Here is a 15,050-nt window from a genome sequence, read left to right on the forward strand (position 1 = left end):
TTGATCATATAGCTCTTGTTCTATATCCATGTCTGCTTCCTAAAACAACTGCTCAACTTGTTGAGCAAGTTCCAAAACCTACACTTCCTCACCCTATTCGTCATCTACTAGCTTCTCTACTGTCTCAACCTGTATCAGTGCAATTTTCTCTGTCAGTTCTCCTTGTCCTTATTCCTATTCCTGTTTCTACCTTTCTTAACTTTCTCTCCTCCTGAGCTCTTATTATGCTTTCAACTTCGTCTTTGTCTCCTACAATCTCTTTTCCATCTCTTCCAATATTTTCTTCTCTTTCTTTATCTACGCTACTCTCCTATCACATTGTCGCCTCTTTGCTTCTATCACAAAATTTACTCTTTCACCAAGTGGATATTCTTTAAAATTGTATCTTTTCCCAGCCTCTGCACTCTCTGTAATTTTCCTCTTGCTTTTGTCTAGAGTCGGTTTTCTCCTCATTGCTACTGTTTTTGTTGCTTCTTGTTGTGTTGCTACCTATATTTCTACTTTCCATTATACAACCATGCTGATCGATTCATTGAGCTTAGAGGAGTTATAGCAATACCTCCAAGGATCTTCCTTTGGCCAATTACATGCCCTATGGACCCACAAGAGGTACACCTTCACACAATGGTTCTTGCATATCAGGATCATACAGATTGAGACTCTTGGTTTGGAATTCAAACTTCTTCAAGTCTGTGGTCTTGAAATCTACATCTTTCAAGGTACAGATATTGTACAACCTAATTCGCAAAAGAAGAGTAGGCCAGGGTGCCTTCTTCCTCCTATGCAGTGTTGCTTCCGACCCTCTAGATATGTGGTATGAAACCTCTTGCATGACCAAATTGTCCATGGAAAACCTTGGTAGCTCATGCGGAGGCTTCTTCGCTCTGAATATCCTTATTAAGGTGCCACCAGGTGAGGCATACCAATATGCAATGTTGAGCAATGTCTACATTGATTCATGGGACATTCAAGGTGGGTCCTGTTCAAATATCATCTTTTACAATGTGGAGATGAAGTGGTCAGACAACCTCATCATGAATCCTCAGTAGCTTCACTTAGAGAGAAACTTGGAATAAACATTCACAACATCCTCTCATGGTGGCGATGTCCAAACCATGTGAGGGAGGTGCTGTTGGGCACATATTGAATCAAGAAGGTACGCAGACATATAGAATCTTGCTTGTCCATACTTAGGTAGATTCTAGGCATTTGACACATGAAATTTCAGCTAAATAGCCAAAATGTTTGACAAATTAGAAGGCCTTCCTTCATTTGTGAACTAATCTAACATAACAACCCAACTTTGCGGGAAGGTCTCCGTGCTCTCTTGGCCATACAAGCGACATGAAAATATGACTGGGAGTCAGTAAGCCTTCCTGAGTGACTTCGTCTTCTAGACCTAGTTGGGTGACATCCTGAACTCTAATGGCTCTTTTACCCAATGCTTCATGATATCTCTAGTTTTTACATTGTTGTTGGGAGTGAAGAATAGTGCATCCATGCAGCTAACCAACTACGACAAGTGATACATATGATGGTAGTTTTCCAACCTAAAGGTGGAAAGATGTGTTCCAATGGTGCTACTCAGTTTCATTATCTTTGGATCAGTATGCGAGACAACCCAGTGAATGATATCTACGCATGGGAAGGCGGGGTACTTGCATGCAACCTATACAAGGTTGACTTGTGAATGTTGACATAGACTTGTTGATCTTCCAGATCTTCCTTGAAAGTACCTGCAAATATGTGCTTTATCTCCTGACATGTGATCTTCATATCCTTCTCTATGAAAAGTTGTATGTCTGCATAGACAGGCACGTTCATTGGCACCTGTTCAACCACGTCTCCAGTGATGCTCTTTATAGTGTCCTTTGATCCAGCTCTATAGGAAACCATGATGCCTGTACTGCTGAGAGACTACTCAACGACTGATCTACCTGGAGACAAAGAGGAGACTCATGGGAAGCAAATGTCAATTCAAAAGCACAAATCACTTCAAGGATTGATCATGCAACAAACCGGGTGGCTAGTGGGAAAGATTGCACAGTAGTGACTCTCAAGGTTGGGAGACTGTCAGCTGGAGATGTGCATTGCTCATTCTTAGATGCCAGTGAGACAAGTTGCTAACTGGAACTGCATAGAGTACAGTCCAGCTGAGTTGACTCTAGACTGGAATTGCACATTTCGTAGTTTAGTCCCATTTGACTGTTGGATGGGACTACGCATTGCACAATCCTACTAGGCAAGACTTGGTTTTGTCTCCCAGAACTGCACATAGTACAGCTGGAGGCTAGTGACATGCATCCTCTATGCAATTCCTGGAGCCAAAGCAAAGCCTCAAGTTCAGGAATGTGCAAAGCATGCTGGGGAAAGCAAGATCTGAGCCAAGGCAGCCCAGATCTACCCAGGGGAGACATGGAAATGAGTAGATTTGAATTCATGGTCAAAGGATTGTGCAGACATCAATGAATGATCATGCATGCAATCAAAACTAATGCAGGAATCAATAAAATGGACAAAAAATGAAGTTGGTGGAGAGGGTCACCGCAATGACAACCATTAGTGAAAAAATAATGTTATGCATGCGATGCTTAAGAAAGATAAAGCAAAACTTAAAACAACACTTCTACAAGTTAAAACAACCTAAAACGCCATAAATTGTTCAATAAAACATGCAAAACAACACTCACACAAGCCAAGGAAATAAAAGAAATAGAAAAAGAAGCAAAAGACTTGGAAAGCAAAACTTACCTGAAAAGATGTGCAGACTGTGCCAAAGGTTCCTAGATGCCCTGGGAATGATCAAATGTGTAGAATGAGCTTTGGGGCATCATTTAAGTAGATTTGGTAGATTTATGATTTATGACGTGCATGCCAAAAATCTAGGAAAAAGTGACACTTGGTGGGAAGTTTCTAAAATCAACATGCATGTAACTACTAGTGCTCAAAATAGATCCCTATTTTTAGGGATTATTTTTTCTTTTTTAGGAAAGACTTCCATGCATGCATGGGGAGATTGAGAAATTCTGGATGGAACCGAGAAACTTGCCTACACATGCATCGAACAACAACACGAGGAATTCTTATTTGCAATTGCTGGGCTGAGTGGCTATAGCTGTCTCTCATGTTGTGCGCAATTTCCTAGCTGGGTTCGTGAAATTGCTGAGCCAAAGCCCAGTGTTGGGATGTTCTCCTCAATTTCCCTAAGCAAGGTTATCTTTCAGACTACTCTGCACATTTCTAGGGAGTAGGGCTGGTTGCCAAGCTGCTCTACACAATTCCTAAGAACCAGGTTGGTTTCCCTCTAGGAATGTGTAGTTTTCCAAGACAGAGAAAGAACGAGACATGAACCAAGTCACGGGGTTAGCTTGTGGTTGGTCAATAAAAAAATTTAGTGAACACAATCTAAGAAGTGAATGATAACTTCAAATAAACCACAAGTACTTGAGTAGTGCAAGACATGCTACTAAGATTTTAAGGAGGGAGGCTCCAAAAAAAAGCAAAGGAAAAAAATTGGAAGATGGTTGTAGTTGCTATGACATTGGCAACACACTAGTGAACTCCAGCTCTCCATATGGACCTTGTTTCATGAAAAGAAATTATAATTTCTCAGAAAGTATTCTTTGATTCTTTGATTGTCATGGCTTCTACACTAGCTTTTGTTAAATATAGCCCCTTCCATTCTCTTGATCAATAATCACATATACCAAGCCAAGTCAAATGAGTTGTTTCGATTGGGGAAGTGGGGTATATTGATCCACAAGTAATATGATGGTCAAAGTTTTAGTTTCATCTCTGGTGTTACATCTTTTCTAGTATGCCTGCATAGTACCCCTATGGAGCCACGTAGGAACACACGCATCAATCTGTTGCCAATGAGCATGGTCAATACCTTGAAAAACTTACTCACATCACCTATTAGTGCAGGAAGGATTTCCCTTAATTTTCCTTTATTTTAAATTTAATTTTAATTTTTTTTTTATTTTTCAAAAAACCATGAATAGGCACTTATCTATTTTCATGAGGCAGAAGAGGGATCTCGACTTATTAAGAGTAAAAGATGTCGTCCCTTCATATAAGTATGTTATATATTCCTCTAACATGCTTTTTAAGGTTTTCCCCCTCACCTTACTCTTCGTGAATAAGCTGACAAGGGTTAGCCCAATATAGAAAAACCGATTAGAGTAGGCAGTACTAGTTAAAAATGCAAGCATTGTGTTTTCACCAAGACTCACTCTGAACAGAACATATTTTCCATCTTGGTATCATCGACTAAAGACAACAAGCTCTTCATAAAGAGAGAGGACAATGGATAACCAATTTTTTGATAGCTGTACAAGTCCTCTTGTAATTCACCTTGCTTGTAGCCAAACATAATTTCATCTGAAGCTAAACCTACGGGTGCATAACAAGAAAACAAGAAAACAAGAAAAGAACAGAAGTAAATGAAAGAAAAACATGTAAGAAAAGAAAAACATGCAAGTAAAGGAAACACTACTCCTACTCCTAAGCTAAGCAGTGCATGGGTCTAGTCATGTAAAGTGATATTTCTAATGTAGCCACCAGTGCATTAGTTGATCCATGTTGGTAAAGACATAGTCGACCATAGAGGTATTCAAGTAAACTAGCATAAGAAAGATAAGGGAGTAAAGACCAACACGCTTGAAGTTTGAATGTGTCCATAGAAAAGAAAAGAGTAAAAGTGCAACAGAAACATTCTACGGATGTACCATGGTTTTGCAACGCATTAGGCACAAACGATGAGCATGTAAAATCTTTTGACCGTGACAGATGAGAAAACATGAAAAAGGAACAAAACTTATGGTTCACAAGAGTGCTCATTATGTATGATTCCTCCATTGCATGAGCAATGATATCATGTGATTGAGGTGGAGGATGTGATATATATAAACTATATTGATCTTTAATGCAAACGAGAGAGTGATGAGGAGCCTTGGGTGTTTCAACAAATTTCTGATCAGAAGCAGAACTGACCTCAAGAGACTGAGAACCTAACATAACCATGAACTTGGGTTGAAGTGCCTCGACATCTTACGGGGTTTCTACTTTATCAACGAGTAGATCATCAAAGACCAGTGGCTTTGAAAAATTAACAATGTGTGAACCAACAACATAATTTATCGAATGAAGGAGTAAAGAGATCACAACAACCACGATCAAAAAATTTGAGATGTTCATCAACATCCTCATTATTTGACGAATCATACAGAGGGCTTGATGAGAAACAAGAATGTTCATCTTTTAAGTTTTCAAAAAGAAAATATGATAGATAGGGAGGATTTGGATAGAGAGATGTCCTCTCCCCAATGCAATGAAAATCTGACATCCGGTGTGTTCTTTGAATGATCGGTAGTAAAAACATCTGGGGATGGATTTCACAGGACAAATCAGAAATGGAAGAATCATAAAAGATGTCAAGAAATAGTGCATGATGTGCAGAAAGAAGGAGGCCGTCCTTCACTACAGGGTTTTCTTCAGATTCCCACACATACTCCTCATAAATGATAGGGTATGTTGGCTACTCAACACCAACTCCATCCACAACTTGATCCTCGTGAACAGCGAATGTGGAGTCTAGAATGAGAGAACACAACACAATACAATCTAGAGGATCAAAGAAAAAGAGGACGGAGGTTGAGAGAACAAGTCCACTTGACAACCAACATGATTGCAAGCCAAATCTGTGCAGATAGATAGAGAAAGTGGAGTGGGAGGATTTGACATTTCAACATATGTGCACACACCTTCTCCCACCTCACACTGTGGAGCTAGAGCTATTTTATGAGAAGTAGATGGAGGGTCACTTGTGAAAGCAACCTTGTCCATATTGGGTTTGGTAGCTTTGACACCAAGGTATGCTGGGAGGGGTTCAGATGATTCTAAGACATGTGAATTTTTAGATATGTGAAGAAGATACTAAAATATTTCATTGAGAAATTTCCAATCATTTCCATCTTCTCAGATTTGAAAAGCAAGATTTTGGAAGCGCTTCAAAAATTGCGAAAGGGATTCATTAGGTGCTTTGTGTAATTCCATAATTTTTTTATTGAGTGCCTTATGATCATAATGATAGAAATCCTAGGTCAATTCTTCGATCATCTAATCATAAGAGTGGATGGAGGCTGTGAGTAATGTGACACTTGCGGCGTGTGCCATGGGAAAATGAATGCGAACGACAAATAGGAAATTCGATCCTCATGGATCCCGTTCCTTTTAGAGAAGCCCATGAAGGCAACTTCGTGACTAAGAAAAGATGCTCTACCTTCACCATCATATGTGTTACATGACAAGTCATCAAGGAGATCCTCTGACACTTCAAAATTGTGTTCATGATATAGACATGTTGGAGGATTAACTATAATGTAAATAATGAAGAATGTGCACATATTCAAAATAGACTATGAGGACTCAACTTGTCATCTAGACCTCCTTCTAGTGCCAGAAATGTTGATGGTGCTAGTCCTCCTAACATGTCAGGGGATCTCCCCAACAAGAAATCATAACTAGACCTAAGACCGTTAAGAGTAGGATTCCCGACAATGGGTAGTAAAGCAATGCCTTGACTGTGGTAGCGCGCAGAGGTAAGTGTGATATCTTTGTCAAAAGCAAGTGTATGACCTTGTAGTGAGTCAAGTGAGATTCATGGGGTTATAGCACATGAAGGCGAAAAGGAAGTGTGTCCATTAGAATCCTGTAATAGTACGCAGCCTGAAAGGAACACACAAGCTGAATGACATCACAAGATGGAAAGAAGAATACTCCACAATCCAAAGTGATGGGTTAAACTAAAAACAAAATTGCAACAAGATTGATACAATTTCATACGAAATAGTTCATACATAAATGCATAAGTTAAAGAACATACATTGCCAAAGCAACTAGAATAGTCCAACTACCATAACAACATATGCATGAAATGTGTAGGCTCTATTATATATATAATATATATATATATATAGATATATATATATATATATATATATATATATATATATATATATATATATATAGATATATATATATATAGATATATATATATATATATATATATATATATATATATATATATATATATATATATATATATATATATATATAAAGTCAAAGTTCTACCCATACATACACCATTGAAAGCCACTAGCCCCAATAGTGGAACATTACAATCAACATTGCCTGCTCCTCCAAAGAGATGTACTCGCTTTGCACTGTGGAGAAGCCAAGGCTCATCACAATACTCTCCAAGCCTTCTGTAAGCAATGCATAGCTAAAATATTGGATCCCCAAAAGCCTATACTATGAGTTATGAGGTTATATATATAGAAAAGGGTGGGGTGATCCTTCAAATTCCCCTTTGAATCTTGGACTACCCTCATGAATCTTCACATTAAAATAGTGACAGTTCACATTCCACTAATGACACTTGGAATTTCACTTACAACATGTTTACAAAAATAAAATCTCCACCTATACCCATGTGGGACAAAAATAAGGTTGAGTTATCCTAACAAGACAAAAAACATCACTCGAGGTCTTGGGGAAATACTAACTCAGTAACCTCCTTGCGGTGATCTTCGGTGATGAATTGATGCCAAGATTGGCACTTCTCTATAGTGTCCCCATATTGTTTGATGGCATCTTTGTCGAAGCAGACCCTTGCCTCCATGGCTTCCGAGTATATGGTTATGAAACCTTTGTCTAGCTCATTCGAAGCATGCACAACATTGTCCTAAGTGTGGGTGGACCATTGATGTACCGTTGCATGTTTTCTACTCTAAGCTGCAAGTCATTGATGTTGGCTATGCACATCAACTTCTCTATGTACTTGTCGACATCCAGCATGACTTGGTTCTTCCTCATGGCCTGGGTGAGGGTTCCGATGGAAGGGACCTTGTGCATTCACACTATGACATCCAGAATCCTGAACAACCATACATAAGAAGCCTCAATGCTAGTGATGAGCAGAGAGAGCTACTCATAATTCTGGTGATGCATCAAAATCCATGCTTTGTTTAGCTCATCCTGTCGCTTCATCTTCTTGTGTAAGTAAAGTGGGACTCCCTTGTACCTCATTTTCCATTCTTGCATGTGCGCAATAGCAGTGTGAATGGCTTTGAGTGTTTGGGCTATTTGTGCACACTGCTGTTGAAAACTATATAGATCGACAACCGCTTTGTGCACAGTGATAAATCTGCTATACACTTTTTGCATTGTGGCCTCTAAACTTGATATCTCTGCCACTATTGATTTCTTCATCTCTGTCATGGCGGATCCTATAGACTGCTCTATTCTCTGCGTAGCCTCTTACAAGTCCTTCACCATTTGATCATTCTCTGCTATCAAGAATTGATTGTTGAACTCATGGCTTCTTCATGAGACTTAGAAGCCTTGGCCACGACAATTGGATGTGTTCTAACATATTGTACAATCACCCTTTCTTCTATGTGCGTAGGTGATGTATGGGAGATGCTTTCTTCATGCTTATACAATCCTCTACTGTGTCTTGTCAAATGCCTGATTGTACACATCCGTCTCTAGATCATCTTCAAGGAGAACAACTTCTCGTTTCTTGCATGTGACTAGTTGTGGTTCTGGAGGTGGCAGAGACTGTGGTATGACCTTGGATTCCCTCGGTATGAGATTGGTGTCTTCATCCTCTAGCTCTCATTCCATCTCCATGTCTGTTGCCTCAACCAACCGCTCAACCTACTAATAAAGTTCTTGAACCTGCATCAGCTCACCCTATTCATCATACATTGGTTGCTCTGCTCTCTCAACCTTTACCTGTGCAATTTTCTCTATCAGTGTGCTTTATCATTCTTCTTGTTCCTGTTTCTGCCTTTCTTCACTTTCTCTCCTCCTGAGTTATTTTTCTTATTTCATCTTCTTCTCCATATCCTAGAATCTCCTTTCTGCCTCTTTCAACATGTTCTTCTCTCTCTTTGTCCGCGATACTCTCCTACGTCACCTTTTTTCTTCTATCTCCAAAGTTTCTGTTTCGACATGTGGATCTTCTTTAAACTTGTAGGTTTTCTTGGCCTGTGCGCTCTTGGAAATCTTCCTCTTGCCTTTGTCTTTCACCAGTTTTCTTCTCACTATTGTTGTTGTTGTTGCTTCCTGCGGTGTTGTTGCATGTAGTGATGCTTTCCATTCTACATCCATGTTGATCGGTTCATTGGGACTTGAGGAGTTATAACAATACCTCCAAGAATCTTCCTTTGGCCAATGACATGCCCTGTGGGCCCATGGGAAGTACACCTTCACATAGTGGTTCTTGCATATGCAATGAGGATCATATAGATTGAAATAGTTGGTGTCGAATCTAAACTTATTCAAGTCCGTAGTCTTGACATTTGCATCTTTCAAGGTATGGATCTTGTACAACCCAATCCGCAAAGGAAGAGTACTCTAGGGTGCCTTCTTCATCCTACGCAGTGCTACTGACAACCCTATGGAGATGTGGTATGAAACATCTTGCATGACCAAATTGTCCATGGCAAACCTTGGTAGCTCATGCAAAGGCTTCTCCATGTAGAACATCTTGATGGAGGTTCCACCAGGTGAGGCATACCAATATGAAATGTTGATCCATGCCTTCATCACTTCTTGGGATATGCAAGGTGGGTCGTGTTCAATTCTCATCTTGTACAGTAGGGCGATGAAGTGGTAAGACAACCTCGTAATGAATCCTCCATAGCTGCACTCAGAGAGAAACTTGCAATAAACATTCACAACATCCTCTCATGGTGTCCATGTCCAACCCATGCTAGGAGATTGTTGTTGGGAATAAATTGCATCAAGCAGGTATGTTGACATATAGAATCTTTCTTTTCCATACCTAGGCAGATTTTGGGCATTTGACAAATGCACTTTCAGCTAAAGAGCCAACATGTCTAACTAGTTGAAAGGCCTTCCTTCATTTTCCAACTGATCTAACCTCACAAACAAACACTATGAGAAAGTCTCTATTCTCTCTTCGCCATACAAGTGACATACATTGATGACCAGGAAATGGTAAGCCTTCCTGAGTGACTTCGTCTTGTAGACCTAGTTGGGTGTCATCCTGAACTTTGATGGCTCTTTTACTCAATTCTTCATGATATCTAATGTTTACATTGTTTTTGGGAGTGAAGAACAATGCATCCATGTAGCTCATGTTGAACCTCAGAATTACCCTCTCCTTGATAGCTTTTATCACTTCTTTTCCTTGCTTTTCCATAAGATTACAAATCCCCATTAATGATAAATGATAGGTTTTTTCTCAAGGAAGGCATTAAATTATTGACATGTTATATTTTTATGTTTTTTCTATTTGAATAAGTTTTTGCAAATTAGCTACAGAACGCATCCTATTCTACAGCTAACTGTGTATTCTATAGCTACTTCCATGGTCTGGCAAGTTCCAGGTGTCAAATGAAGAATCTGGCCACATGGGCATCTCTAGAATCGTCTCCACATGGATTCTATCATAGTCACTTAGCCCAGATTGATAAGAAAGCAAGATAAAGATCGTAGTTAAAGGTGGAGTCAAACATATGATACCCGGAAGCAATAGGACTCTTCGTCTGCTCTTTCGAGGTTAATCAATAAATCTAACAGTTTTGTCGCAACATTAACTTGGATCAACCAACTATGTTAACGATTTTGTTGCAAACATATCGCTCAAATTTAAGTCACATGTAGCTAATCAGACATTTATGCAGTCTTGTTGTAATATGTATAGGCCACCTATATCTAGTTTTCCTCAAAGACAGTTATGATTATTTCCTTTTAAATACTGGTTGTACAGAATCAAGGTGGCTTTGAAGAATTTTATGTGTTAAAGTTCAGAATTTCAGCTCTGTATTTTTGGGACTCCGTTCTTTTCTACAATATAAACCATTTGTTGACCAATGGTCATTTAAGAGAGCATTTTCAATTAGTTAGTAGCTCAACCCAGTCAGTTACAGAGGCCCCTGCACTAAAGGAGGTTTTCTTTCCATTTGTTTTCTGTTTAGTTTTAATTTCATTACTTGCTTCTAGCAGTGTTTCTAATTTAGGTTGATTTCTTTTAGTTTTGATCAATAGCATAATGTTAAAACTCAATTGTGCAGTCTTGTTCCTCCAACACATTTCATGAAAGGAAAAAATTTTGTTTCTAAACAGAGTAAGGTTGAAGTAATGGGAATGTTTTAACACATATTTTATTAAATTTGGAAGTAAATAGTGCATCTAGAATCTCAAAATAACCAAAAAACTCAATTCTAGTGATGTCCTTGTAATAAAAAATTTCTAATCTTAATGAAATATTTGTTTTTTCAATACATTGCGTTAATGAATGTTTTTGAACACCATTTCAAGTTGATACTCATCCTAAACTGAATGGTTAAACATTCACTTCACACAATGGTTGAAATGAATCAGTTACCTTCTACATGTTCTATTTAGTTCTCTAGATCATAAAGTACAAAAAGTTGCTTGTATTCCATCTCAAGAAGGTTATCTTTCAAAATTGAAGGTTAAAGTAACTAGAACTACTATAGTTGATTTCATTCTCTGTATTTATTTCAACATGCATTACAACTTCATCCTTAGTTTTAAGAACTAGATTCATGACTTAGAATTAATGATGAAATAGAATAGATGCTCTATTTTTCCTTTCTTTAAATTAGATTTTGACTAGCTTCAGCTCTTGGTTCACCTTTAGGAAGTTTAGATTCACTTGAATTTTTCATAGTTCAAATTGTACATCACTAGGAATCAAAGAATAGAAACCCCAAAACAATATAAAAATACAAAACAACAAAGTAAGGAGGGTTAACTAAGAACATATAGTGCACTACACTTCATCACCTTACAAACCTCGGTTAATAATTTATGCAAGCAATTTAGGACACTAAGTTGACTAAACATTTTGGCACCATTGCCGAGGAAGTGTAAATTAGGTAACCTTATCTCATACATTCAAAAAAAATTGATATGTGTAGAGAAAGAGACTCTAGGGGTAGATTTATAGCTAGAGGCAGGAGTTTCATTCCTACAACACCACCTACTCCACCAAGACTAAGAACAGATATACCTCCATCTCAAGCTCATAATCTTAGCCATAGAACTCCTAAAAGATGATCTCCTACATCATTTACTGAGGTAGTCCTAGAGGAGGGAAATCTTGGATCTCCAGTAGAAGGATTAGCGTTTTTCACCTCCACATGGGAACATATTTTAGTTGAAGAATTAAGAATACCGAGTGATGAAGAATAAGTAGAATCTCTCTCCCACATACCATTAATAGAGGAACTAGAGGAAGAGAATTCAACCTTGCAGGTTGAATCTTATACTGACTTTGAAGAAACTATAATGGCAGAGGAAGGAGAGGATGGAGAATTCACACTGTTTGGAGGAGGAGGGGGTAGAGGAAGTAATGGAGAAGGCAGAGGAAACAATGGAGGCGGTAGAGGAAATAGGGAAATTGATAATTCTTTTGGATTCCATTTTGCTGATGAAGAAACAAATGCCACAATGAAAAATATCTCACCTTCCATCCTCCCAAAATTCCATGCGTTAAAAATTGAGGATCCTAAAACATTTCTATTTGAATTTGAAGTCTTGTGGAGAACCTATGATTACTTAGAAGACTCTCAAAAACTTAAGTTGTTTCCTTCAACGTTGAAAGGAGCTCCTTTGAAGTGGTTCATGGGGTTGGTCGCTCAGTCCATTAGAACATGGAATGACATGAAGAAAGTGTTTTTGGACAGGTATTCAGATTATTGCATGCCTACCAATCACAAGGATGAAGTGTTCAAAATGATGCAAAGAGAGGATGAAAATTTACAGGATTTAATTGAGAGATTCAACTATAACTTGAAAAGAGAAAAAATGGATAACTTAGATGAAGATACCTTAAAATATCTTCTATTAAAATCCATTAGAGATGAGTGTATAGATATCCTTAACATGATGGGGAAGGGAGATATCTCTCAACTTCCATTAAATGACATAAGAGAACTATGTGTTCATCTATCAAGAGAAAAATCCAAAACTGGGAAAGGTCTAAGAGATCCTTCTCTTGTTAGAGTGAGTAAATCTGCAACTGGATCAGTGAGTAGGGTAGAAATTGGGAATATTCTTGATGAATTCAAAACAGATATTCTTGGGATCCATAGTGAGAAAATAGACACCCTTAAGTTATAAAACAAGAAGAAAACTGAGGCTAGTAATTTAGCTATTTTCTGTCCCAAATGCAAAAAAAAACACGCGTTAAGAGAATGCCCTTTGGATGCAAAAATCATGGAGACTTGTGTGATTTGTTCAGAAAACCATGAGACCAAGAGTGGTCCTTCAATTCTAGGTCTTAAGGTTGTTTTTCAAGAAGAAACAATTACAAATTCAGTAGAATCTCTTTTCTTTGTCTCTAGAAGACCTTGGCAAGGACCACAAAATCAAGTATTTAACAATCAATGTATCCATAGCCCCCACCAAATTGGAATTATTGGCAAAAACCTTAGCCTCAACCTCAACCTCAATCTCAATCTCAACCTTGGGCTCAAGGAATACAAAATCCTTATGGAATATTTTCTCAATATTATCAATATCCTCCATCATATCATAATTATCCTCCCCCACAAATTCTACAGCAAAATCAGCAGCCACAACTTCAGAATCAAAATCCTCAAATTTCACTACCATTCCCACAACAAATTCCACAACAAAACCAACAACCTCAACTTCAAAACCAAAATCCTCAACTTTTGCTATCATTCCCATAAAAAATTCCATAACAAAACCAACAACCTCAAATTCAAAACCAAAATCCTGAACTCTTACTACCATTTCAGCAGAGACCAAATCAACTATCTGCCCAACCATTACCAAAACCCAACAATAAAAATCCTGAGAATACGTACATGGTGGAAGGACAACAATTTCCAACTTAAATGATCACTCCTCTAGATCTCAATGATGTTCAACTAAGATCTGCTAGGATATTAGAAAAAGAAAAGCCTTCTGTAGTTATTCAGGAACAAGACAATTCTGAGGAAGATTATCTACAACCTAATAAAAGTTTTGAAGGAAAACCTATCCAAAACCAAAATACTAAAAATGAAATACAGAAAGAACCAATGAAATCAACTCCTGTCATTGAGCAACTAGTATCTACATCTGCACCTCCTTTTCTTGAAATATTACAATTTGATAGAGGGGCAGAAAAGCATATTATGTTGCCTAATTATGATTTTATAGATGAATTGAAAAATGTTTGTATCAAAATTCCTTTATTACAAGCCATTAAGGAGATTCCAATTCTAGATAAAACAATAATGGAGTTGAGCATAAAGAAACCAGGAAGAGAAACAAGAGAAAAAAAAAGAATTCACCTGGTATGAAAAATAGCAGAGATAATGATGGGAAAAATTTCCATACAAAAATAAGTAGATCCAGGAAGTCCAATTTTGAAAACACATATCAATGGAATTGAAATTCTGAATAGATTGATTGATTTAGGAGTAGGTGTAAACATCATGAGCAAACAAACCATGGAACAGATCAAGCTTCCTAATCTTATTTATACACCAACATTACTGCAATTAGCAGATATAGCTGTAATCAAACCAGATGGTGTGTTAGAAGATATTTTAGTGTCCCTACATTCTTGGGAATATCTTGTTTATTTGATGATCTTGACCCCAAAGAACAATCTAGGAGGACATCCACTTATATTAGGAAGACCTTGGCTGGCCACAACTGATGCTTTCATTAGCTGTAGATCTGGTGACATGTATATTTCTCATGGGAATTCAAAAACGAAATTCACTCTATATCCTCCAGTAAGAACAATCACAGAAATAGATGAAAAAGAATGGATTGATGATGAAAATGACATTCAACCTCTCTTTACTATTCCAGACATTAGTGAAGATAGTCAAATCTTGAATACAATGGAAACTTTTGAATCATATCTAGAATATGAACATGATCAATTCCAAGAAAATTCCAATATTGAATATTTGTCATCTAGGCAGATGTCTCTTTATTCTATGGAAGAATTTGGTAGC

The sequence above is a fragment of the Pinus tabuliformis genome, chromosome 3_2, assembly GCF_031772625.1.
Source record: "Pinus tabuliformis cultivar Carrire ecotype Pingquan chromosome 3_2, CPIR1, whole genome shotgun sequence".
Lineage (NCBI taxonomy): Eukaryota > Viridiplantae > Streptophyta > Pinopsida > Pinales > Pinaceae > Pinus > Pinus tabuliformis.